The following is a 26,844-nucleotide window of genomic DNA, read 5'->3' on the forward strand; positions in this document are numbered from 1 at the left end:
TTCACATTCAGATCGATCCACTGTGCTCTCTCCAGAGCCTGGTGCTGCTCTGACCTGAGATTATATTTTGCTCCATTTCTATTAAAAACACCCGAGTTTTGCACCCGAATACAACCCCCATTTTATTATTTGGGAAACTAAATGTGCTGCTTTAAGAAATTCAAATCCCCCTTGTTAAGGTGGGCCTGGTTAAACCCCCAAACTCTGACACTTTGGGCTGTGGTGAGGAAGAAGAGCATTCCTGGCCCCTGCCTGCAGCCAGGGCCTCACACCCCCCCACCCAGCTCTGTTGCTCCCACCTCCCCCATCACCTCCACACAGTGACCATGTGGCTTCACCCACACGCTACCTGCCCAAACCCACCAGGCCCCTGCTCTTACAGGGTCAAGGGGGATGTGGTGCATGCAGGCGCATCCCCAGCTCCAGCCGTGCCCCGCTTTCCATCCCTCCATGCTTTGCATGGGCAGCCCCAGCACCTCCGAAAGCACAAACCCCTCGGTTTGCTACTGCAGGCAGTGATAACAGCTGCTGGTCACTCCCAGTGCCTCTGGGCAGCAGCAGCCCAGGTCCCTGCCAGGACCCAGCCTCGAACAGAGCCTGCCATGGGACACCCCTGCTTGCCCCACACCTCTGGCAGCAGGGGCAGCTCCAAGGGAGCCTGGGCCTGGCATGGTGCTTTTTAAAAACAGGAAGATACAGCGAGGCAGGGCACTAGAGACCCTGCCTCCTTGCTCCCATCAGCTCACCCTTGAAGCTCTTAAGCCCCTTTGGTCTCTGAACTTAACCACAGCGAGAGGATTTCAGCACCAACACTTGCCAGCGGGTGTTAGGCAACTTAATTAATGTTTGCAGAGCTCTGAGCAGGCAGCACTATGCGTGCACACATTGTGTTGCGTTCCAACCAGGCCACAAAGCCCTGTGGAGGCACCACCTGCCCTGCACGGGTCCCCCCTTGCTGCAGGCACCCCAGGCTCTCCCCGGGTTGAGGTGGCTGAGCACAAACCAGCCTCTCCCTGCTGCTCAGCCATGCCTCATCACAGCTGCTGCCCACAGCTGATTCAAATAGGAAACAGCTTTACAGAAAGCCAGCTGCAAACCACAGATACAAAATAAACAAGCCAGCAAACAGCTTCAGGTGCTGCTGTGGATTTTTGTTTGTTGTTTTTGTTTTAAACCAGTATCCATCATTACTGCAGAGGTGGGACAGGATGCCTCAGGCACACATTGCCTCTCCCTCATCCATTCTGCATGGGATTAAAAAACAACCAATTTAAGGTCACTGCGGGTCTGGTTCAGGAGAGCATCCCCAGGCAGACAAACACACAACGGCTTCTTTGCAGAGCATTGAGCTCCCTCTCAAGCATCTCCTCCACACAGAGACAGATTTAAATGTTCCCCCTCACTGTTGTTAAAGCACTTGCTAAGAGCTGTAGTGCCCACTCTGCTTCCTTGGCAAAGGCTCACAGTGACTCTGCAACCCCTTCTGCAGCAGGACCAGCAGAGTGCCCAGCCCACCAGAGGGCAGGAGACCCTCCACCAGCCAAGTCCATCCCAGTGACACTGACAGTTTATGGGAGAGTGCTGGGCTTTCCCCTCCCACGTAATTACACTGATGACAAATAACACCTGGTGCTTACCAAGTGCAGGGCATCACATCTTATTGCGGATGTCAGGGCTCACGGTGCTCCCCTCCACCTCTCCCACAGTAAGACACCCCCAGATCTCACGATGCTCTACTCACATCCCTCCCTGCAACCCCTGGAACCGTGCTACTGGCTGCCCTACCCCCCCCCCCCCCCCCCAGTCCCACTGTGTTCACTCGTGGCTGCACATGGAAATCCAGCACCAAGAAAAAACACCTCCAGTGGTCAGAAATGGCTGATGCGTGGTGCCCTGGCCTTTCCTCCAGCACTGCCCAGGCACATGTAGGGGAGACATATTTCTCCCTTGGATCCCCAAAGCAGAGGTGACCCTAAGGGACAGCACAGTTCAGGACCCCCACCTCCTTCGCCTATGTCTCTGACTGGCTCTGGACCCTCCAGGCACCACCAGAAGAACTAAATCATCACTAAAGGTGGGGAACAGCAAATGGAGTCATTTAAGCAGCTTTCTCAGTGGCTCTTTTTGGAGCAATCTCTCTTTACGGACTTTCATATCGAGTTGCTTTTCCACTTTTTTTTTTTATTGAGCCATAGAAGTGTCTGTAACGAGAGATTAAAATAGTAGTCATGCCCTGTGATTTATTTTTGAAATTCTTGTGTCAGTGTGTGTGTGAGCTACACAAAGTCACCCAGCTGCAGACCATGGATAAATAACGTATCAAAATATATTTGGCAAATGATAGTGCAAACCACAGAAAAATATGTAGAAGAGGAAAATACATGCGCTGGGTGGTAAGTTATTGAACCTTTAGAGCCAGGGAAGAGAGAGGCTGCGAAGGAGGGGGCGTTTGCTTCTGCCTTCCCTCCTGCGAATAAATCACTGGCCTGGCGGTGCTCGTGCCTGAATAAAATATGACAGGTCTCTCCGGCAGGGCTGCATGCGGCTCAGAGCCAGCCATACTCCCCACCACGCACGCTGACTGCAAATCGTGTAGGTTATCAGACAATGCCATAAAAAAATTCTTCCCCCAACTGATTATGAACCTCATGCATAGCAAATGACAGAGCAATAATGCTCAGATTTCCTGTAGCAGAGGTAAAAAAAAAAAAATTTACACACTGACAGGCTAATGGACACTTTCCCAAAGAGCCGTTAGAAAGAAGTAGTAAATGGGACTGTGCTGATGCAGGGCAGCAGGCCTGGTCAGGGATCAAGACACACAGCAACATATCGGATAACACATAATTGGCAGGTCACATCCAAATGAGTGTAGTCATGCATCATCCGGAAGGCTTTTGCTGGTTATAAAGACACTTGTAAACAATTCGGTCGCTGAACATGGCAATAATATGTTGATCCAGCATGTAATGAGGTGTTCCTGGAATCAATAAACTAGTCATGAAGAGCAGGGAGCGAGGTCAGAGCCTGCCTTTTTGATGACCTTTCCTCGTGGGTAAGGACATCACATACTCTGAAGAGGACTTTTCTCATATTGCAGAAGGCGCCGAGTGTCAGAACTTCCATTCGCAGCAAGCAAATGAACAGCCGGGCGCTGCATGCTAATGAAGTCCAGGCTATTTTCCACCTTTTCATCTGCACATTATGCTCTTGACTTTGGAGAAGGTGGGAATTAGGTTGGACCCTCGTGTCAGACTGCCTGATGGCTCGGCTCCGGAAAACTGGTAATTGAAGCTGATGACTGATGCGGAGGAGGCCTGAATTTGGAAATAAACAGTTTCAAGCACTGCATGTCATTTCTAGAGAGACTGCTGAGTGAATGGAAATGAGCTCTGTTTCTTCAATCTAATGCAGTTTCTCAGCAGGAAAAACACTGTCTTTTAGACAACAATGCCAGTCATTAAGATTTAAATGTTCTGCTGCTAATGTAAGGAATAACACCTGCTTTCACCAGCCTCACTTATGTAAATGCTGCCCTGCGCCCAGATCCGCACACCACACGGGGAGGAAAGCAGTGGAAAGAGGGGAAAACGCGCCAGCCACGCAGAAAGCAGGCTTTCGAAGGGCCCAGTACTAAACCCAGCACTCCCAAAGTCATTTCCCAGCAGCTGGGCCTCCGCAGCTGCTGGCTGGGGAGGGATTAGCACCTGCCTGCTGAGCATCCCGGCCCCCAGCAGGCAAACACCAGAGCTTTTAGGCAAGATGCTTCAGGGCCACTATTTTCAGACTCAGGACAAGGACAAGTGGCTGGGAAATCAGGCAAGGAGTGCTGTGAGGTGCTCCAGAGCCTCACAAACCCACCTTGCTGCGTTGGGCTGGGGTGGCAGCGCAGAGCCCAGCGTGCTCGGGGGGCTCCGCAGCACCCCAGCAGGAACACAGCTCTCATTTAGCAATTAGCTACCTATGGCATGTGAGCAGTGACATGCATTGACCCAAATAAGCAGCTAGCTATTCTGAGACCAGAGAAACAATACGTGTATATTTCTAAAAAGATGATGAACAGAGGGTCTTTCAGACCTATTTCTGGCTGGTGTGGGGAGGTGCAGCTTGGACACCCTTGCAATGCCAGTCTGCGTTCCCACTGACCCAGCACAGCTCACACACAGAATGGAAGATGGGGGCTACTTATGCTTTGGATTTTTTATTTATTTATTTTATTTATTTTCCTGCTGTAAAGCCCAGGCAGCACCCCAGAGCCTGCTGACCGCTCACCCCCTTTGCAGGTTTCTCCACCAGCAGCGCATGGTGCTGACAAGTGAGTGGGAGAAAAAAAAGGTTCAGGGACATGCCAGGAAGGCAGTGGGTATCTGCCTTAAATCTTAATGACTGTGCTCCAGAGGTGACACCGCACACGGCCAAGGCACTGGATGCCCCCTGCATCCCTGTCATCAGCTCTGCTGCTTCCCAGTCCCCCGGAATCTCTGCCCACCGCTGAAAGCTGCTGTCTTCCCTCAGAGGTGGCAGCATTTCAGGAGCGGGTCTGTTTGTGTAATAGTTTGCAACCCTTCAACATGAAAGGATAGAGAAGGATGCAAGTTATTATTATGAAAATGAACCAAGCAACAGACAAAAATATTCAGAAGATGTAATCTGCCATCCCTACAATGCACTCGCAGAGAAGAGCACTTGGCAGGCAGAAGAGTAGTTGCCAGATACATTGCCTTTTGTTGAATTGCTTTTGCTCTGACAATGCCTTTTAAAACCACATGCAATCTTAATTTAAAGCACCTAACACCTGAAGGGAGAGAGGCCCAATGCTGCTTTCCAGTTGGGTATTTTTCCAAAGCAATTGGAAACAACTATTTAATCACACAGCCTTATTTTAATCAGACAAATGCGGGAGGCTGAATTCCACTTTCAAGTGACTATGGGTCTGATCCAAACATCCCTACAATTCAATCCAAAGATTTTTTTTCCCCTTTTAAAAACTGGTGATGAATAACAGACACCTCGCTCTCGCCTGAGCCTTTGTCATGCTTAACTAACAAGAGAGATCCTTCCCCTCAATAAGTAAGTTTTATCATGCTGCATTTTATCATGAAGCCTTTCCTAGTTTGTCTGAGAAAATGATTAGAAGCAAGGAACTGCTAAACATGGTAGTGCACAAAACTCATCTTTATTTCCCCGAGTAGCGGTGAAGAAGCTGGGTGACCCAAGCAGCACCCTGCTGCCCATTGGGCCTCATTTTGGCAGCAGCTGGGTGCTCGTCATCTCCAGGCACTGACCTGCAGAGCCCAGGACCTGCGAGGCTGCGGGTACTGAGCCACCCCACAGTCCATTTGTGTCCCTTCGCAGCTGAGCAGGCGCCTGACACCAATCAGCCATTAGCGATTCACATTGAGGAGTCTCCGCTAATTGTGCAGAATGTAATTAGTGATTATGTAATATCCAAGCTCTTGCAACTGTCATTAATGTCCACTATTCACCAGAGATAGTTCTTAGTGAATTAGAGAATGATTACTGCATGGTAAATCTACTTAATCCTAAATATGCTAATTAACACTGTATGCACTTTAGACAGTGGTTAAAAGCACTAGTAACCTCAAAAAACATTGCAATACACCAGAATCTAAATTGCTCGCAATGGATTTGCCTTCCAAAGGTAAATTTATTTAATTAAATGGAATAGCAAGCTGGGAGGCCCAGCTATTGATTAGCGCAGCCAAAGCCAGGTTTTGCTGTCCCAGACCCAAGGATGCAGGGTGACAGTGGGGTGATGCTCAGCTCAGGATCCCCATCCCAGCACTACAGCAGGCATGGATACACCCCACGGGCATGGGGCTCCCCCCGACACCTTATTTCAGATAGCTCCAGCTAAATCCTGCATGTCTGAGGCTTGCTTTGTTTATTTCCATATTCCTCGGACCATAAAACAACTCCACCACAGGCAGATACAGTAGCTTCGCTCAATAAATTTTTACTTAAATCTTAATTTCAAGATTTATTTTTGTAAAACAGACTTCAGATATTAAATGCTATGTGATAAACAAATTGAATAAATAGAGCAATTGTACAGTTTTTGAAACGTTCCTTTCAAATGCCTGTGCTGTTTAATGTATTCTGGTTTTCAGTATAAAAAGATATGGCTGTCATGAACCCCTGGGATAATAGCATTTTGTGATTTATGAAGATTCTTCCTGCTTATATATTTTATATAAATAATACTCCTGCGTGTATCTCTGCACTCATTCATAATCAAAAGCCACACAGGCTGTAAAAAGAGTTTGCGCAGTAACATATTTAAAATCAGCTTACAAAAACTGGATAACTAATATATCAGACACAAAATAAGTAATTGTAGCAAGCATACCAAAAGGAAAATTAACAGCATAATGCAATACACTGTGTACTTTTATCAGCAAACTGACACAACAAAAGAACACAAAACAAGAATTCTCACAAAAGAAAGTCCCCCGATTAAAAAAAAGCTTGATAAGAAATTAAGCGCACTCTTAGTTTACCCGGGCATATTAAAATGTTGCAGCTGATAATGCAACTGCAAGCACTGTGTGAAAGCTGTAGGATGCTGCACACACCTGATCTTCACTGCCCTGCCTGTGCAGGACATCTGGTGGCAGTTGGGGCCCCCAGGGCACAGTTTAACCCCACAGTCATTTTTGGGGCCAAGTACAGGTTGGCCCTGAACCCCCTACAACCATCACCCCTGGGTGCTCAGGGACAGACAGACAGAAGGATGCTTGATGGCCCTGCCTGTGGGCAGCCCAGGCTGGCTGGTTGCAGATGCACTGAACATTGATATTCATTTTTTAATGAAGGCTTCAGGAAGGTTTAGGCTAAGCAGACTCAGTACACACGGGTGATGGCCATATAATCCGCCAACTTAACAGTCCTATGCATTTACTTTCTAAAGGAGCTGCTACAGCCCACAGAATGGAAAAGGAGACTTCTCCTAAATAAAGATTTACAGAGGAGGTGAGACCCTGATACCAATTTAGAGGATTATTTCCAATCATCTTTGTCAATAGCTCGGGCCCTGAGCTCCAAAAACCCCACCCTGCCCTGTCCCCTCTTCCCTGACATGTCTGGGATGCATCCTAGGGTCATGTGGGCTCTCCCCAAATCCCCTGCTGCCACTACAGGGCTTCCTGGGAAACTCAGCTCTTCTTAAAAAAAAAAAAAAAAAAAAACTACACAGGCTTGGGTGACAGTCCTGTACAGCTACCCAGGCAGCAAGCAAAAAATATGGCCCAAGAGTTTCGAGATTATTATTTTTAAGCCTGCTGGCTCCCAAGAAAGTAAGCTCCCTGCTGTCACTGGTGTGCAGCCAGAGCCCCACGACCCACAGCACTCCCAACACCAGCTCCTGGGGGCTGCATGCTCCCCCCAGCAAAGCCCCGATCATTCACTCCCATACCTTGCGTGAGGCCCAGCTGCTCAAACCCAGGCAGCCTGTCAAGGAGTGTTAAATGATCTCACAGTTAACACCTGCTGGTGCTCCCCTGGGGCTGAATCCCCACCTGAGTGGGAGCTCCCCAGCCTGCTGTTTTCCTCCTTCACCACCCTTCCTACAGCCATCCCCACAGCTGCGCACTGCCAGGTCTCCTAAGAGCACCTTACTGCCTCCCCAGGTGGCAGAGGCTGCCCAGATCCCACGCTGCAGATCAGGCACTGGCAGGCACCGTGCCACCCATCCCGTGTTCCCTGCGATGATTTCACCCGCTTGCTGACTGAGTTGCCATCTAACTGGCACCCCCCTGAAAACCTTATCTTTCTGGGGCTCTGCCTGCTTCAGGGGGAGCATTTCAGCAGCAAAATGCCAGTTTGCAGCTGGAGCAGCTCTCCTTGAAAGGCTGAATAACATGCTTCAGCCAGAGCCTGCTCCCACTACACCATGGACATGTATATGTGTGCAAACACACAAGCATGTGTGCCTGCGTGTGGACATGCATACAGACACACGTGTGCGTGCACAGGCAAACATGGGCTCTCTGACGAGGGGGCAGCTTGCAAGGGCGGCATTTGGTAATGACAATCACCAGCTACGGAAATGAAAGAATTAGCCACACAATAAAAACCCTAATTGCCTGGCAACAGCGTTTAGGCCCCATTAGGTAGATTTGTAACTGCTTCTAGAGAAATAAACTCCTGTGTCATTAGATAACAAGGAAAGAAATAGGTTATTTCCTTTTTGAAAGGTATGAAAGCCCCCAATTGCCTGATGTATTCGCTTAGTAGATTACTTTCTGTCATCTCAGTTAATTGAATTTTATCCATTGCTCTTGGAATCCTTCCCTTTCGTGTAAGGTTAGGAAGTTCAGAGAAGTCATATTTTTGAACCCAGCCCATTTATCGCATAAACCAACTTCAGCCGCGCGAGGTACCCTGGGGAAAGCGGAGTGACAAAGCCTGTGCAATGACGGCTGCTGAGCGTGCGGGTGAGCTGGTGTCCAGTAACTGCAAAACATTGCTCCACAGGACGGCACCTGCCAGAGGAGCTGTGGTGAGGACCCAGGATTACACCCAGCCTGGGCAGGGAGCACTTTTGGGGGACCAGGCACCAGAACACCCCACGGCAAACCTCCACCAGGCGAAACACCACCAGCGGTGCTCCCAGGGCTCCCCGCTGACATCCCTCAGCCCACAAGCCCACAGCAGTGCACTCATCAGCCCTCTCTTCTCTCCCTGACAGCACTTCTCAGCTGTTGGCTTTTCTTTTTTTGGTAGCAACATCAGCACAATACTCAGGCTTGCTTGTAAATCCTGTCCTTTCCCTTTCCTTCAAAATAACTGGGGATGGAGAAATCATTCAGGCTCCGGATCACTTCTCCCCCCTCAGGTCTGCCTCAGGGAAATAAAGCTGCTCTGGACCAGCGGCTGGTCACTGCTGCCTCCTCCTCCTGTGCTGGCTGCGGCTGGCCCCTCTGTGCATTTCAGAGGTTTTCTCTGCCCACGCTCCCCATGTCCCAGCCTGCTCCAGGCTGGCCAGCACCTGTGGCTCAGGGGAGAGGGGGCTGCAGTGGACCCTCGGCACCCCTCATCCCTGGGGATGCCCCATGTGGAACCTAACAGAGGCGAGCACCAAAAGTGCCTCCCAGAAAAATACTCTGCAGGCAGAAGCTGCCCCAGCTCTGCCCCTCTCTGTTAGCAGAGCATCTCCTTTCTGCTGGTGCCTTTGTGTTCGCTGCCCTCTCTTGTACCTCCGCTGGGGTGAAAAGTCTGAGAAAAACCACACATGCTCACCAAGTTGCACGTGGTTCTCCCTAGCATGTCAGCAGCATTGGGCTATACGCACACCTGCCACACACCCATGGCACTGGAAGGGCGAGGGCACGTGTGCGTGTGTGCAGTAGCCGCATGAACACGCAGGCACAGATATGTGAGCGAAGTGCTGACCTCCAGCCCCTGTGTGCGTGGCTATGGCTCCTTCCCTGCATGGCTCCTTGGCGGCATGGAGCAGAAGGCAGACAGCCCTGCCCGGTGGCCGCTGTCACCCGTGGCCATCCTGTCCCTCGCCCTGGCAGTGCTGCCAGCCCTCCTTGTCAAACAGCCCTTTGCATCCTCCTTCCCAGAGAAAACCGGGGCAGATGTGCCTAATTTCTGAGCAAATCCATAACATATGTCATTCCTCTCATTGCCAGCCAGGCTGCCGTGCTTACACCTCTCCCTGCGCACCCTCCCATCACTCCCAGTCTCCCTGCTGAGCACCAGCACCTTTACAGCCATCAGCTGGTGCTTCCTGGCAGGCAGCTGATAAGTGGGGTTAAACTTTAATGTGGCTGGTGGGGTGGAAGAGGAGGCATCACCTTCCCACCCTCCTGCACCAGATGACATCTTCACACTGGCCCCAGTGGCACCAGTGCTGTCACTCTCCATGCAGGAGAGAGGACGCTGCGCCTTCGGGAGCAGCCACAGGATGTGAAGTGCTGAACATCCACACCATGCCAGCAGGGGCGCAGCATTGTTTTGATAATATGCAATATTTGATTTGCAGAGTAGCACTGCCCATAATGAAATGTGATTGCCTGGCCACCAAAAGATTACCTAAATAATCGGCTGGTGACTTCAGAGCTGCTTGATTTTAAACACTTTGAAAAGCCAGCTCCATTTTCTGCTTTGGTGAATAACAATTCCCCATGCTGACATATTAGAATAAATCAGCTCAGTTGGTACTGCATTGTTATAAAGTTCTCAACTATTATAAAATAGTTTCTATGAGCGCAGTTTTCTTCTTAGCCACTCGAGTGGAATGATCCCTGAAAGCAGTGGTTTGTGGCAGAAATGTGCTGGCCTTTCTCCCTCCAGGGCCTCAGCATCGCCATAAATTTGTGATTGCCCACATGCACACAGCGGGCAACTTGGGGGACTTCGCTTCTGGAGGACAAGGATGACCCTAAAAAGAGAGCAGGGCTTTTATGTGCTGGGAAGGGAAGAAGCAGCTGAAGAAACAGGGAGGGGAGAACAAAACTAAGTGTGTAGAGATGAATAAAGTGGAGCAGCACGCCCCAAGGGAGCGATCCCTTCTAGTGGCTTTCCCCAGCTCCGCATGCACATGGGTGGTGACGGTGAGCGAGCCCCTTCCCACGGCTGCCCCATCCTGGAGGTTTTCCCATCTTGCCCTGCGTTCCCATCCCCAGGGACCTGCTGGGTACCATGGGCAGGCTCAGCATCTCACGGCGCCCAGAGCCTCAGTGGAGCATCAACAGGACTGATGGGGCTGCGAGAGGTCACCAGGCCTGGTCTCCAGGCTGGGAGATGCAGATGTCCACTCCTTCACTGCCGCCTTTTGGTTTGTTTTTCTTGCAGCCCAGAGCACTGTGCACTGAGCATCCTTTGCTGGAGGGAAGTGGAGCACCCAGGCAGTGTGGGTGGAGAGGGCAGCAGCTGGGCAGCAGTGGGATGGGCAGCCTTGCATCTGCAGTGACCTGCGGGTTGCTGCAGGCATTGCATCCCTCAAACCTCCCATCAATATGGAAAAAAAGAAAAAAAAAAGAAAAAAAAAAAAAGAAAAGGGAAGCAGCTCAAAACTAACCCTGACAGCACAGTTTTAATCCAGATCACCTTGGAAAAAACAGCAGAGACAAAGGCATGCATTCATTCAGCATCCTTTATCATTTAAATAACCTGGCCTTCCTTAGCTTGTGATGGATTGCTTTAAAATTGCCCAAACGGAGGTTTGTTTGTTTTCCCTGTGTAGTTGCATTGATTTTTCCCCCTCGTTTTCATAAATGGGATTTTACAGAATGCCTCAGTGAGACAGGGTAAAGCATCCCCACAGCTGCAGGGAGCCAAGAAGGTGATGTGGGGCCCAAGTAAGCCAAAAGGCTGTGCTCTGGTCTCCACCAGAGGCTTTAGATTCACGGTGTACGTGGAAAACAATGAGCAGCAACAATAGATGCCAAAGGTCCTTTTGGAGGTGTGCATACTCCCTAAATGCCCTGAGAAAGCTAAATGAGTCACCTGTCTGGGGCTGCCTCTCAAACTTTACACCAAGGGCTCAGCTACACTGCTGGTAAGTTGGCGCGATCTTTTAGCCCTTGTTGAGCACACCCGCACACCTAAAACTGAACTTCCAGGGCACTTTCGTCTTCGTTATCCAAAGCCAGTATTTGCATATGAGCAACCTGAAATCTCACCTCTGATTTTCTTTTTTTCTTAAAGGAAGACTGAGTTATCTTAAAATATGTTTACTTTACAAAAGGCTCAGTTTTAAAACCTTGTTGTGTCTTCTTACTTCACATTTAGCAAATATCTGGCCATTTTTGCTCTCATTTCTGCAAACGGCAAAATCGCCAGCATCTTCAGGCCGGTCGGCATTAGGCCCTTGTTGAGGTATCCTGGGACAGGTCTCACCACCTCTTTTAGTCTTTCCTTGTCTCTCCTTGCTTTTTCTATGCAGTGACCATTATTTGCAACCCAGCACCTGAGAGCTGTGCCAAGTGCTGTCCTTCCCCACCACTTTCCCCCTCTGGAAGCAACCTCCATCCCTTCATGGCATGCACCAGAGCAGGGTAACATTGGTGATGCTGCAAAGCAGGAGATTACACTCAAAGGTTGGCTCCTGCAGACATCCCCTCTGCAGGCTGGGGTCATGGTGGTGATATTGGCTAAAAAAAAATAATTTAAAAAAAAAAAACGGCTTTTCATACGGAAAGGACTCGAGCCCCCATGAACCGCAGGGGCAGGCAGGGTCCAGCTGCACTAGCAGTGTTCGGGTGCTCACAGGGCAGCTCCGCGTGGCTGGGCCGGTAATGAGCTGGGCTTAACGAGGTGGGCGAGCATGCGGCAGGCGGGGAGGGCACGAAGCCCTGGGTCTGCTCATGGATTGCTGCTGGTGATGGACAGAGCCTTGTTTGTGAGTATTTAATGTTTCTTAGGAAGCACTTCTAAAAGAAATTGGTATGTAATGACAGCACTCGCTGGAAAACAGGCCGATTATAAAATGCACTAACTTATCTGGTATTCATTTGAAAAGTAAATGGATGCAAGTAAAGGTGAGAGTTCACTACCAATTCAAATATTTTGCTTTAACAGGCTCTAGCACTCCTACTTTAATTCAAGCAGAAGCACAAGTATGAATAATCAAACTGGATGATGCTCATCAAAACCTTTGTGCCTTGCACCATTTCAAATGGTCATTGAAGCTTAATGGCAAAAAATTTACATTATTCCTTTAATTTGTATTCTGTTCCTTCCTTCTGAGTGATGTGATTGTGATTTTCTGTTGCCGGCTGTATTATTTTGATGCAAATGTTATGTGCTGCTACAGTCCAATTTCCTGCTTGCCACCCCCCCCCCCCCCCCCCGCACCTCCCTTTCCTTCCCCCAGTAAAGAAACGCCAGCTAAAATAGTTCAAAAGTGGGGAGTGATTTCAAAAATAGTTCCTTAACTACTGCTCCTAATTAAAGCAAACAATGCAGGGTCTTGAAGCACCCTGAAAAGCTGAAAATTAATTATTAGCTGAAGGGGGAGGGAAGTGACTTTGCTCCCTGCACTGTCAGGAAAAAAAAAAAGGGAGAGAGAAAAGAAAAAAGTGAGGGATCCCAATTCTGCCTACAAAAGAATTAGAAAAGAAAATTTGTAATTCAGTTAAAAACTCCTTTTACTGGAACATAATCACCTAGGGATGAACGCTTTATTGAGAGGCATGGGGTTGCAAACCAAAGCCTTGCAAACAGGAGGCCCCTGGGGTGCTGGCGGCACATAATATATGCACCAACTAATTTATTGCACTGTGACTAATTTCCATTCCTTGTGCTTAGAGTTGCCTGGCTAATTACAGGGATGTTTTCTTAACTTCGGTAATTGCGCTGAACATGCGCTGCCCCTATGCGCTCCCCATGCAGGCTTTGATGTGCCCCCACGGGGCAGCTGCAGCAGGGCGCAGCCCTAATTAGGCTGCTGGCCTTAACTGAGGAGACACAGGGCCGCGCGGCGGTGCCGAGGCCCCACGCATGGTCTCCACAGCAGTGACCAGCACATCCCCTCATCCCCTGCCAGCAGTGTCCCCCAATGCAGGCAGGGCTGCCCGTGTCCTCATGTGCCAAGCGCCTCTCCGAGCATGCTGCCTTGCTCTGCCTTAATTTTATGGGCTGAAGCCGCTCATGCATTTAAAATTATTAGACAGATAATCACTTCCTTGAAATAATTTCAGCACTCATCTATAATAAAAAAGATTTCTTTCAAAGGACCCTTAGTTAAATGGGCTCAGTGCTACTTTCTGTATCATGCAGGTCAATTTGATTCTGCTCTATACTCTCTATACAGCTAAACAATTGCTTTTCATAAACTGAAGAGCACGGTGAAAGCAGCCTGTAATATCCATCCAGAGATGGCCTTGAACACTTTCATTAATAAAAGCTTGACATCTGAAATTCTGCTTCTTTATTCCTCCCTTATCAAAGAGTTGGTCAAGATTTCAGAAAATTAATGTTGTATTAATAAGCACTAACAGCCCAGCGGCCGGCGCCAGCTGGGAGGGGGTGAGGAGGACTCCCAGGAATGCCGGGCACACAGTTGGTGCAGTGTCTCGAGTGCTGGCAACCACATGCGATGAAGCCCTGGCCAGGCCCGACCTGGCAGGGGGAGGCAGCTGCAGGCTTGGGAGGGACCTGGCCCCTGGGGAGCCAGTGGGCTGCGTGTGTTTGGGATGGCTGCAGGGCACAGACTCCTCAGGGCGTGCTTTAGAGCCCAGCTGCAGGGTGTACCGCAGCCCCAGTGCCCTCTGCAAGGACAGTGATTCAAGTTACCAAAGTATTACAAATCTGAATGTACATTCTTGGCTCCGCTGGCTGTAAGCAAGATGACAGATCACAAGCAACATGTGCATGAGCACTGCGCGATGCACCCAATGGCTTCTAAAGCATCTCAGTGCCACTGGGGCTGGGCAGGAAGGAGAGGCAGTGGGAGTAGGGCTGCAGGAGCAGGGGCTTGTCCGAGGGCAGGCGCAGACCCCGCCAATGAGAGGGGATAGAGGTGGGAGCATGGCAGAGCAGGGGCCAAGCTGCATGTACCTGGTGGCCAGAGCACAGGTGGAAAGGGTCCTCAGCCACTGCAGCTGCACCAGAGCATCCCCCTCACCCTGCTGCCTTTCCCCTGCAAGAAATGCAGTTATTTTCCTTTTAAGGAAGAAAAAAAAACCAAAACTTTTCAGTTCATATGTAAATGAAACACACTGTGTGTCTAGGGCGAGCCTGGGTTCAGAAACTGCTGAAATCAGAGAGCCACCCATTTGAGGAGAGAAATTCACTTTCTCCACAAGAACTTGTTCAGATAAGCTGGGGTGACGCAGGCAGCACTGGGCACCTGGCGGGGCTGTCCCTGCCCAGCCTGCCCCCCACTGCTCCCCTGTCATCAGAGCAGGAAACTTTCCCATCCGCCAGCCCAACCCATGAGCATACAGGAGGGTCTATCCACAGCTCTGAATAGGTTTCTTTCATTGTTTTATTTTAAGGATTGCCTTTTATTTTAAAGCTGTCACAGGATGAACATGGGAGCTCCATGACACCACGGAGCCGTGGGGGTGAGCAGGGGCCGTGGGGTGTCTGCGCAGAGGCAATAAGGGTGCTGTGCTTGGCCATGAGGCTCGCGCTGCTTTGTGCGTGTGGCCATGCCACGCAGGCGTGTGAGAGGCTCGTGCATATGAAGCATCTCCTCCGGTTTGGGTTTTGCTGTGAAAAAGGAAATAAAAGAAGCACCCCTCCTTCCTCCTGCCCTCCCCTCCCCACCCCCCCCCTCCCGGAAGCTGCCTTTGGCATCTCATTTCTAATAACTTGGCATATTCACTTAATACAGCCCAGCTCCTTCCAAGTCGTTAGCAGCAGCAGGAGACACAGACTGAACACTGACCTGGTTTGCTTGCCAAGACAGAGCAAAGAGAAACCTTCACATAATCATTTCCAAACATTAAAATGGCTCCATTGTCATTATAGCTGAGAGATTGAATTCGCCTCATCAAAGCGGCGTATGACAGGTGACTCAATAGGATGGTGCCAAGCGCGGAGGCAAGGAGATTAGCAGGGCACTGATATCATTATTTCCGCCTATCACAGATTCGGCAGGGAGGCAATTGTAATTTCTGGGCTTATTAGTCTGCATTCGGAGGAAAAAACCTGGTGATAAACCTCAGTGTGACAGCCAGGCATTTGTGCAGCAAGTGCTGTCATAGTGACACTTATAAAATGCCAATGTGGCGATGTTCTCATAATCCTCCCTAATGGAGGTTAAAGCATGGCACAAAGGCACTCTTATCAATGATCAGGACACTAATAACATTTGCATTTTTAAGTTAAATATAGTAAGTAAGGAGTAAGCCTCTCCTTCGCAGCTTTGGCAATTAACTTTGCGTCGGAATAGCACAGACAGAGCAGAGAGCGCCAGCAGCCACTGCCTGCCCCGTGTGGACTGGGCTGCCCTCACGGGGGCTGCGCTGGGGTGCACAAAGCCCCCGGAGGGGCACTGAGAGGCGACAGGTCGGCCACGCAATGCGGCTTCCTCCTGCAGCTTTCCTCCTCTGCCACACGCAGGGCTCAGGTTTTCCCTGATAATTCCCCAACAACGCAACCCCGGCGGGCGGGCACATGCTCCAGAGGAATTTCTTAAGGAAAAAAAAATTACAGGTGGTAAACTGTTACTTTTCCACATTTAAATAAGAGACCAATTAAGAAGACTATGTAATTCAATTCTTGAGTGAGTGCCACTGAATTCAATTTGTTTCAGGTCAATGAATATAATGTGAAGTTATTAACAAAAAGGTCAGGGACTGCATATAAAATATACACACATGACACAAGCAGGAGTAATTAGTACACATTTCACATGTTCTGTTGCTCAGACATATGGTGTAGAAAATCTTAACAGGATTAGATGTTAATAAATGTTCAGCCCCCGCTTCAGCCCCCTCCCCCCCCCTATTTAAATTGGGTTTAGAGCTATTCCCCTGGCGCTGCCGGGATCCACCCAGGGTTAATATCCCGCGCTGCGCGCAGCAGCCCCACAGCCAGGGATGCTACCTGCATCCTCTGCCCGGGGAGAGCACGGCCTCTTCGCTTCAACAACTCCTCCCACGGTGTTCCCGTTCTTTTCCCTGTTCCCAAAATGCACGGTACTTGCCTTCACCATCCTCCTTCTTATTGGGATGGCAAGCCCCCACCTCTTGCTGGGGGTTGCACACTGAGGACTGTGCTTTTCCATGTATATTTGCTACAAACACATATTTAATCTGAGATCATTACATAAATGCTACCTCTAAGCAGTGGTTGAATGCACAGAAGTCTAAGACACCTGGGAAAAAATAAAAAGAAATCAGGAGGCTATAAAACCTGAAATGCCTCTGCAAGTCTGAGCCTAAGTATGAAATGCCTCTCTCAAGTAAGGGTTGAGTGACTGAAATATGGGAAGAAAATCAGGAAATGGACAAAACTCCCCTGGAAGTTACAGGCACAAACCCCAACATATGAGAACTCTGCTCACTTACCACACCAGGTCTTTCTAAAAATAATGTGCAGGGACCAAAAACCCTGGAAAGTTTCTGATCTGCAGCAGTCCTGGCCATGTCGCCACAGTGAAGGAGGAAAAAGTTCAGTTTCCCACGCTGACGGTCAACATCTCTGATTCACATGGGGAAAAAGCATCCTGCCTCCAACTAGCAGCGCTCACTCTTTGTCAGGTTTGAGTTAATGTTCTTGCATGAACATTTTCAAACACCTAAGGTAATTTAAAGCCAGGTCCCTAAAGAAGTAACCGTGTCCTTTTTTATGCAAAGCATGCTCTTACTGTGGAAAAGCAGAGATTTTCCAGCTAACCGAAGCTCTGCAAAACCTTGTGAGCATGCTGCAGGGGAAGCAGGAGCTTACTTCAGCCAAGGTGTTTCCGTGTGCGCTCTCTGATCACCCAGTCATGGCCGAAGGGATTGCTGTCGGTCCTTGTGCTGACGTGACACCACAACAAATCAAGCTGAGGAAGCTGAGGAGGGATGATGCTGATGAAGCATGGTGTGTATCAACACACGAAACCACCCACCAGACAGAGTCCAGACAGCCCAGGCCACTTGCAGCTGCGGTGAGCCAGCGGCTGCACCTAGGGCTCCACATCTCCTGATCCAGCACTTTTTTGGGCACCAGACTAACTCAGTGGGATGCTGGCCTAGGCCCTGGTGTGGAGAAAAGTTCCTTTTTTAGTGTTCACAATCCAAATAAACATCCCCTTGGCATTGCGTACAGACCTGGGGAACCAATAGCATTTGGCTGGACACTCCTGCTGAAGAAGGTACTTATTTGGGTCACAAATAATATAAAAAGTCATCATTTTTCAGATTAACTGCCTTGCTGCCTGCCATCCTACTTTCATGCCAGGCATGGCCACCCTCCTTCCCCAGCTGCTGGAGCAGCAGGAAGGGTGCAGCCCTCGTGCTGGTCAGGGTCGTGCTGCAGGACACAAGATACTGGCTTGTCAACAACCAGGAAAAATCCACTGGTGGCTCCCTGGGCTGCACTCACAGCCCTACAGCATGAGTTAGGAAAGGCCTCCCCCCCAAGCAGCACCCCACATGTGCCAGCAGCATGCCCCCCATGCTGTACTGCATATGTGGCAGTGCACACATGTGCCACTCCTGTGCTGTGTGTGGCCCTCAGCTCTCCGCAGAGTAAGGACTCCTCCACTTAAGCCAATACACAGTGTAAGTCGGTAAAACATCAGCTTTTCTCCTTCCAGACTTGAGTTCCTGCTTGTTGGATGCCAGAGGATTAGTTCTTGCCTAATGCCAGTATGGGGTGTGGGAAGCAGGAGGCGTTTGGGGTTATAGGAACATCTTTACATATGAATTGCTCCAATGTGTTTGGAATTAGCAGTGAAGAGGAGCACTGTAAAGGACAGGTTAGCTGATGCCTGGCAGCTTCCACAGCACTTTCTGTGGGGAGCTAAATCTGATTTATGGAGATGCTCTGGTGTCCATTCAAATCTGCTTGAGATTCTTTACTGGGAAAAGATACCACGTTAATGAGCCAGATGTGTTTGCTTGTTCTGACATTTTTCTCCACATCTCCTGTTCAGAATGAAATATGCAACCAATTTTCCAAGTTATACTTTATCTCCAGTGTTGCCTAGTGTGTTAGAAGAATTAAGTCATTCGTATATATTGACTAATAATTGTCATTTATTACTGAACTTGTTAACATAATCCTCAACTGGCGATATTTGTTTATTTTCCCCTGTATCGCTTAATTGTTTTTGTATAACTGATTGCACAAAGCAACAGGAAACTGCAAGAGCAAGAAATGGAGAGCTTTAATAATGTATATTAAGGATGCTACCATACGGGTACAAACCCAAATATATATGCTTTCGATATCTGTCTGTAAAGAGTGAACTTGAAAGCAAGATTGGCCTGTCCAGGTTTGAGACTGTATTATAGAAATACGAGAAGATGAGCGTACTAATTAGCATTACTGTGCCTTGGTTTTCAAGACAGGATCCTACCTCAAGAGTAGTGTGCAAAGCAACAAACAGAGCCCTTAAATCATGTTCTGTAGCTTGAGCTATGGTGGGTAGAAATACCTTACTGGGGTGGCTGAGAGCTGTTAGTAGAGCTCAGGCCCAGCCCTCCAGCTGGTACCTGAGTGGTGAGCCCATCTCTCCCCCATAAAGGTGTGCTGGATCTACAACGTACCTGCATGTCACCATGGGGATGCAGAAGGGGTGAACATCAGGCAGGGTAATGCATGAAACATGAATACATACTGGAGCATACGTGCAGGCAGGTGACTGCACATGCACACGCTGAATTAATGATTTGGGAAGCATTTTTTGATCAATGTAATTCCTTTGATTTGCTCAGAGCAGAGCCAGGTCGATGCTTATACTTTGTCCTTAGCAAAATGAAGAAGGTGCATCCCTCGTTCTGGAAGTGCCTCCCTTCACTTTAGCTGCCCCTGCTCATCAGACACCACTATCCAAACTGCAACATCCTCTTGCTCTTTGCATCAGCTTCCCAGATACCTTTCTTCCAGACCCTCTTTCCCGTAAGAGTTTCACCTGATGCTTAGATCCCCATCATGTAAAAGCACCCTGCTGTGTCCAGACGTGCATCCCTCTGTTCTCCCCCGCAGCACCTTGCTTGCCTGTGTCACGGGACAGAAGAGTGTGCCACGCTGGCAGCCAGTTCGCTGTCTCCACCACTTGGTGTCCTGGCAATGCAGTTGCAGAAAACCAAAAAGATGTATTTCCACTTTAAATGGACATCTAAATCTCAACCAGAAATAAACTCATGCTGCTGTTTACTGGCCTGGAAAACCAGCACAAACCACAAGACAAACGATGTTTCCATTTATAATGGCTTAATTTGGCTTAAGCCCCAACAAAGTGAATTTGCTTTGAAACAAAGTGGGAGGTTTTGGCAATACTCCCACATTGCTTGCAAACATTTTTCCATCGACAGATCCCCAGCAGGTACACACCAAGCAGTGCATGGCCAGCAGCCTCCACAGCCCCTCCATGCCACTTGCAGAGAGGAATTGGAGCTGCCCATCTGTATGAGGGTCTCAGTCAGCCCCCTGACTCCCATCATTGGTGATTACTTTCTGCCTGCTCCCCAACACCACAACCCCTGCAGCGCAGTGTGCGGTGCAGGGCCAGCCCCACGGCCAGCCCAGCCAGCGCCAGCACTGCCACTTGGTTCCCCGAGACTGGACACTCCGCCAGCGCCTTCCCGATGTGTGCTGCAGCTTGGTCTCTGCACCTCCATCCGCACACACAGGGCGGGAGAGGCACGTGAAGCAACACAGACCTCACATCACTAACAATCAGTATGCGGGAGGCAACAGTTTACAAGCCCCAGTGTAAATCAAGAAAAAAATTAAAATCGTTCCCAGCCTCAGGAAGCAGAGAAGCAAGGCGCCAACAAAACGCGCCCGCAGCCCAGCCCTGCATACGGCTGGATGTCTCCAGCGAGGCGCTCAACATTAAAAACATGGATTTCTAATTTATCTGCTGAGGGTAAATTAGAAGGTTTCTTCAACAGCAGAAGTTGGCACCAGGGTAAGGGGAGGTAGCACATCTTAGCTTTTATGATTAAGAAGTAAACTATTGCACGTGAGCTTCCTTCCTCCTATACACCAGGAGAAAAGGAAAAATCAAGCAAGCAACCAAAAAACAAACAACAAATCTCTTTTCTTTCTAAGAAGTGATTCCCCCCCATCCACTCCACCACCCACCATAAGCATGCAATTGTCTGTCCCCAAGAGTTTCTATTTTTTAAAAAAATGAAGCAGTTTATTTTTAAATTTTACTCTTTGGCTTGTATGTTGGGAGGAAACAGGTAAAGAGAAGAGAATTATCTACCTGAACTCTGGTTGTTGTTTTTTTCCCTTCTCTTTCTTTTGTGGAGCATATTTTTCAATGAGAAAAATACATTCAGCTTTCCATCAGCATATACCACAACTTCCAAAACCCCTCAGTGACTTTGAGCAAACCCAGAACGAAGCCGCCGTCTGATTCTGGCAGGCCTACACCTCAAGCTCTACCGTTAAGTTAATGTTGAGGTTTGCTGAGAATTCCTGGAAATTACTCTTAAAAACCCAAGGACAGCGCAGTGGGGGCAGACCTGGCACAGCGCAGCAGTTTTTGGTGGCAGCATCCAAAAGCACAAGGCAGCGCAGGGTTGGGGCAGCTGGCAAGGTGGTCACTGCTGCTGCTGCTGCTTCTAAGTCGCTTGGTCCGTCTGTGCCAGCGTTCATCATTGTGATCGGAGAGGGTTTGAAGGCTGACAGCATTCAGCTCCCATCAGCCGGCGGGGTCAGCGCCTCCCAGAGCAGCGGGCTCTTACCACTCCTATTCCGCGGCATTTTCATTAACTGAAGATTGCGAATGGGTCAGCAGATCTATAGACTTTTTGTATTCCTTCTGCTTGGTTTCTTTCTTTTTTTTCTTCTTTTTTTTTTAACAGGATGCTGAATAACTAACCTTTTCTTCAATAGATAGATTTAAAAAAAATAGGATCCATCACACAGCAGCAGGATAGCCTTGCTCTGTTTTGACCTTTCTGAAATTAATTTCCCAATCTTAGCTTTCAAAATCAGAGATTGAAAAGACCTATTAGATCAGCCAATCCATCTTATCACCGGCATGGCAGCAAGCAGAGACCCCAGCTAAGTGCTCCTCTATACGGGAGAAATATTCTGGAATAAGACAGGGCATGAATTTAAAGTGAAATACCTGTTCCAGAATATTCTGCATGCGGACACTTACTCGTCACCAGCAGCCGCCTCCTGTGTTTGCTTGGTCCACACCTGGAGCCAATCACTGTAGCAGTGGGGGGAAAATCCTGTTTTGGGATGAGAGAACCTGCTGGTGGAGCTTTTTGGGGTAGCGCTGGGGAGCCTCTCACCCTGACCTGTTCTCCCAAGCAGATGGGCCCCAGGTGGGGAATGGCCCCCACCCTTGCAGGTGTGCTGACTGCCCACCCATGGAGCCAATGAAGCAATGATTTCTCTGAAGGGTTGGGGACAGAAGGACAAAATCTCCACCCACAGCTCTTGCAGGACCCACAGTATTAAAGCTCCCCCCTTGCACCTCACCAGGTGGCATGGGTCTGCTCAGGGGATTGCTGTTCTTCCCTGCAGCAAAAGGTGGCAACACACCCTAACAACCCTGCAGCGCTCCCCTCCAGCCATACCTCGTGAGCATCCTGAACGTCACGGTGATGCGTGGTGGTATTTTCCTTTATGCCCTTGTGTGCCGTGTCTTTCCGCACAGCCCATCGGTTGTGGCGCGGCGTGGTCCATCAGCAGCACTGGCTGCCAAAGCTTTGCCACGGCTGTGTGCATAGGAGGGTGGCCACCAGTGGCACTGGTTTATGCTGTTAATAGTAAATCACATCAATATCACAGTCCGGAGGAAAGGAGGAGGTGTTCAGAAGTGTTTGAAAATGAGTTTCTTGCTATCAAATTCAATGGGGATTGTGCAAGTGCTTTCACAAATAAATTGTAAATTTATATAAATATATATATATATCAGTTTAAAGCCTTTTTACATTTTCTATCAAGCATTGCAGCTTGGTCTACAAATGCAAGCCTTTTTCCATTAAAATGCCTCTATTATGCCTCTGCAGTTACTGCCCTTCTTAAACATCACTACATTGTGAGTAGCTGCCACTATATCCATACAATGGGGAGAATCAAGAGCACAGAGATAAACCGGCACTGCAAACTTTGCACACTCAACAAGTCCTCTCTGCAGACAATTAGGGCAAGAAGATAAATATTGACACATTAGACTATTTTCCTCAATTTGTTTTTTTGTTGATTGTCTGAAGCGGTCTGGCAGGGGCAAAATTCCACTTTTCTGATATCTCAGATTCTTGGCTAATAGAAACAAATAAAGTGAAAGCCTCTGTCCACAACGAGTGAGGAGCATCTATTGTTGGGAGGCACTAATCGGATTAAATTGGCTCCTCGCTCTATTGCTAGGAGGCTAACTCATTCCAAAATTTTTCACATCTCAAGGGGCTGTGTCATTGTTGCTTTTTTTTTTTTTTTAACTATTTAAATCTGACAGGCAGAAAGAAGCGAGCAGCGGCCTGAGATGATGGCAGCGCCTGCCACAACACGAACAAAGAGTAGGGATGGGCAGGAGCGTGCAGCGCAGCAGTGCGGAACAGTGCGGTGCAGAGCAATGTGGTGCGGTGCGGCCACGCTGCAGGGACAGCCAGGGGCTCGTGCCCTTCCTGCGGCCCCCACCATGACCAGGACCCGGGCGCTCACGAGAAGTGTGTGGTGGGGATGGGGTGGGGTGGGGTGGGATGGGATGGGATGCATGCCCACATGCCACGACCTGCGCCCGCCTGGCACCTCTGGCGGCTGCTCCCCTCCGCTCACTTCTAGAAATGCCCTTTAGGAACAAAGGCTGAGGCACCAGCGTGGGGAGGGGGGAAGACGTGTCGCCTCCTGTTTCGGGTTGTTTTCAGGTGGTTTGCCATTAGCATTTTAATATGCACCCGTGGCATTGGCCTCTTGAAAGAAACAGGCGCATTTCTGCAGCGCCAATGCCAGCTACCCGAAAAAGACGGCCCTAAATAATGTCACCTGGTGCACGCTTGGACGGAGGCCTGCAGTCAGGGGTGCGCTTTTGCCCACAGTCTGATAATTTTCAAAGCTATTGGCAACCTGGGAATTTTCCTTCCTTATCACTAGGGCTCAGCTAACTTCACTAACACTAATCAGAGCTGGAATCATTCATTCAAGGATTGCGTGATCATGTTTTTCTTTAGCAGTGACAGCTGCCTGAGCTGTATTAGCAATGCAGATGAGTCAGCCTAATAGGTTAATGCAGAACACGCGAAAATTAGGTTTAATCCCCAGTGAAATAATCTAACATTTTCACATTTCTTGATGTTGGGATAGAGACATTGGTGGTGACTCAATTAGGTGTAATGTAGATCAAAGCAAATTTACCTTCTGGCTGAACCTTCCCAATAGTTTAGATAGAAGAATATAAGGGTTCTTTGCTAATTGGTGAATGGCTGTAGGGAAAATTATATTAAAAGCATGCCTACCGCAAGAATTGCTTTTCAGATTCGGACCAAATAATTGCTGTGTTTTGCAAACACCCAAGCACATCATTTTGCAGGAAGCAAACATTTTATGCACAGCACCTTCAACTTGCATCCTTTTTCAATGCGACGCTTACAAATGAAAACATTTGGATTTTTTTTAAAACTCTATTCATTTTTAATGTCCTGTACTGAAATATCCCCACTGAGGTTTGAAAGAGTTTGTATTATAAAAGAAGCATAAAAGAAAGGAAAAGAAAGAAAAAAAAAAGAAAAAAGAAAAAAGAAAAAAGAAAACAGCCTGTGTCTAATGTTTTCATTCTTGGGGAATAACATATCAAACAGCAATCTCTTTCAGTCATAAAGGAAAGGAAACAAAAAATTACATGCCCTCAGTTGCCAAATTATTTTTTGCCTTGACATCTTAATTCTTAATCCTTGTGTGTGGTCAAATCAGTCTACTATAGACAACCAATCAAGCAATTATTCCTAAATTATATTTGCCCAACTCACATTGATTGGTTATTCTTTTCTTATTGGGTAAGCTCATTAATTCTGAGCAGCTTGCTTATTATGCTTTCCACATCATTTTCTTTCTGAGCCTATCTACTCACACCAGCCTGCTGATGTTTCAAGATGCCATACAGAAAAAAAAGGCCCAGTGATCTATTGCATTGTCTCTTCCAGCAATTACAATTCACATTGCTGATTAACTTTGATGTGAAAACTAATGAGATAAGGCAAGTTATCAAGGCGGACCTGATCGTCATCTCATTTATGGAGCATTTGCCATCGGTGAATGACAAAAACTAATGAAGATGTATCTGACAGCAGGCTGAGCTGAGACAGAATTTCGTTTCTCATCAGCAAGTGTTCTGCTTCGAACTCATCAGTCTATCTGAAACATGTTGAAATTAGCTTAATAATGAAAACACTTCATCTAAATGGACAAATGTTTACATTAAAATAGCTGCATGATAAATAGGTGTTACAGATTTTATGCCTTCTTGAGTCTAAACAATGCAGTACAAAATATGCTCTAATATTCACTAAATCATTCCTATAAAATCTCAGTATACGCTGCCATACCTGAAAGTTCCCCAGTTTATGGCTTAAAAATATTTCTGGGCTGTGGTTTGCTCTTTTTGAAGCATACGGTTTGGTCTGTAATTAATTAACTTCTGCACAGTGGTAGCTGGCAGAAAAAACAGCAGAAGTACCGACTGCCTGACGTGTGCGGGTAATTGTCCCTGGCGTGCTTTGAGACGGGCTAAGAAAAGATTTGGGTGCACGGTGCTCCCAGGCACAGGTTTTTAACAGGAACGTGGAAGAAGTGCGATGCAGTGAAGCACGTCGTGCCTCAAGAACAAATTTACACAGTGTATAAAGGTATCGATTTTTTCCCCAGACATAAAAATATAAACTGCAGATATAATTCATGTAGATGCATCAAAATTTCTTGTCCAAGCCATAGCTGCCAAAAAGTCTCACACAATAACAATCTAGTTTAGAAATGTTCCTGATAAAAGAAAGGCAGGCAGAGCTATTCCCATTTTTAATATTGCAACTCCAGTATCTTTATTTATGAGAGACTATTTCATATTTGTTGTGCATTATTTCAAATGCTTGGACTATGTTGAAACATGTCCCCAGTATGTTCTTCTATCTGGCATAAAATATTCATTAATCATCTGGGATCAAAAATACTATTTTTAATAAAAAAAGAGAAAGATGTGCATCTAAGGCAGAATGGTGAAACTCTTGTTTAAAAACAAACGAACAAAAAATTATTGTTTGTACATAGATTAAAATAAATAGGGGGTAGAATTCTTTTCCGTTATCATCACTTTTTCTCTCTCAGAAAAAAACATTGACAGCCTATACCACTGCCTGCACCAGGAAAAATAAATACGTTAATACCAAAGTAAGATGAATTTTAACAGAAGGTGAATGTAAAAAATGCTGATCTAAATGGAGTTAAAAAAAAAAATAAAAATTACAGACTTTCCAGAAAAGCTCCAATGACTTCTATAAATTGCGTGCACCGGCAGATCAGTGCACGCACATGAAAAAGGCTCAAATCCTGAAAAAGTTATTAACTTAATGCCTGTGAAATACAAATAATTACTGTGCAGCAGTTTTCCAAGTTGACAATGAGTGAAGAATACTCTCTGCTGAAATACTGCTGCAGCAAGCAGCAGCTCATTGTCCCTGGAGTGTCACTTGCAGACAATTCTCATTTTACCATTCTGATCATAGCGTACTTACCAACTTTCATTCCTCATATTTTAAGGACATCTGAGGTCCAAAACTGAGATATCCAGCACAGATTCGCATTGTGTGTTAAAGATTAGCCTGTACAAAGAGCCTGCATCCTGAGAAAGTTAAAAGAAAAGCCTGTTATAAAGCAGTAGCAACAAATTACTACTTCAACACTGGATTAAATTTAAAAGCTCTTCACAGAACTGAAGATAAATCCTATATATTAGAAGAAACCATAAAAGTACTTTTTCAAGAGCTAAAGGCACAAGTGGAAAGTTGACCCCAAAGATTTTTTTTAATAGCCTGCTAAGTTTATAAAATTTCTCAAGACGTGCAGAGAGGGTTATGTTACCTTCCTGCTATTATAGTCAACCACACAGTGCCCACACGTGTTGTTTTGGCTCACTAATGAAGTAAGACAGATCTGCAGGGATCAGTGCAATTCCTTAAATAAAATGTTGACTGTTTTTTTTTTTTTTCTACCCAGCCCACACCAGAAAGTCATGCAGGATGTTTTCTC

The 26,844-nt window shown here is 47.7% G+C and overlaps 1 long non-coding RNA gene across 1 annotated transcript; it reads right to left on the reverse strand.

The window, feature by feature from the left end:
- Positions 1 to 6: 6 nt before the first annotated feature.
- LOC308191486 lies at positions 7 to 26,844 on the reverse strand. Its single transcript, XR_013948040.1, has 3 exons — positions 22,188 to 26,844; positions 21,761 to 21,836; positions 7 to 17,482 (listed from the first exon to the last, which is right to left on the reverse strand). It is a non-coding gene; the product is annotated as an uncharacterized lncRNA (long non-coding RNA).

Source organism: Anser brachyrhynchus (genome assembly GCF_964034855.1).
Source record: "Anser brachyrhynchus genome assembly, chromosome: 3".
Taxonomy (NCBI): Eukaryota; Metazoa; Chordata; class Aves; order Anseriformes; family Anatidae; genus Anser; species Anser brachyrhynchus.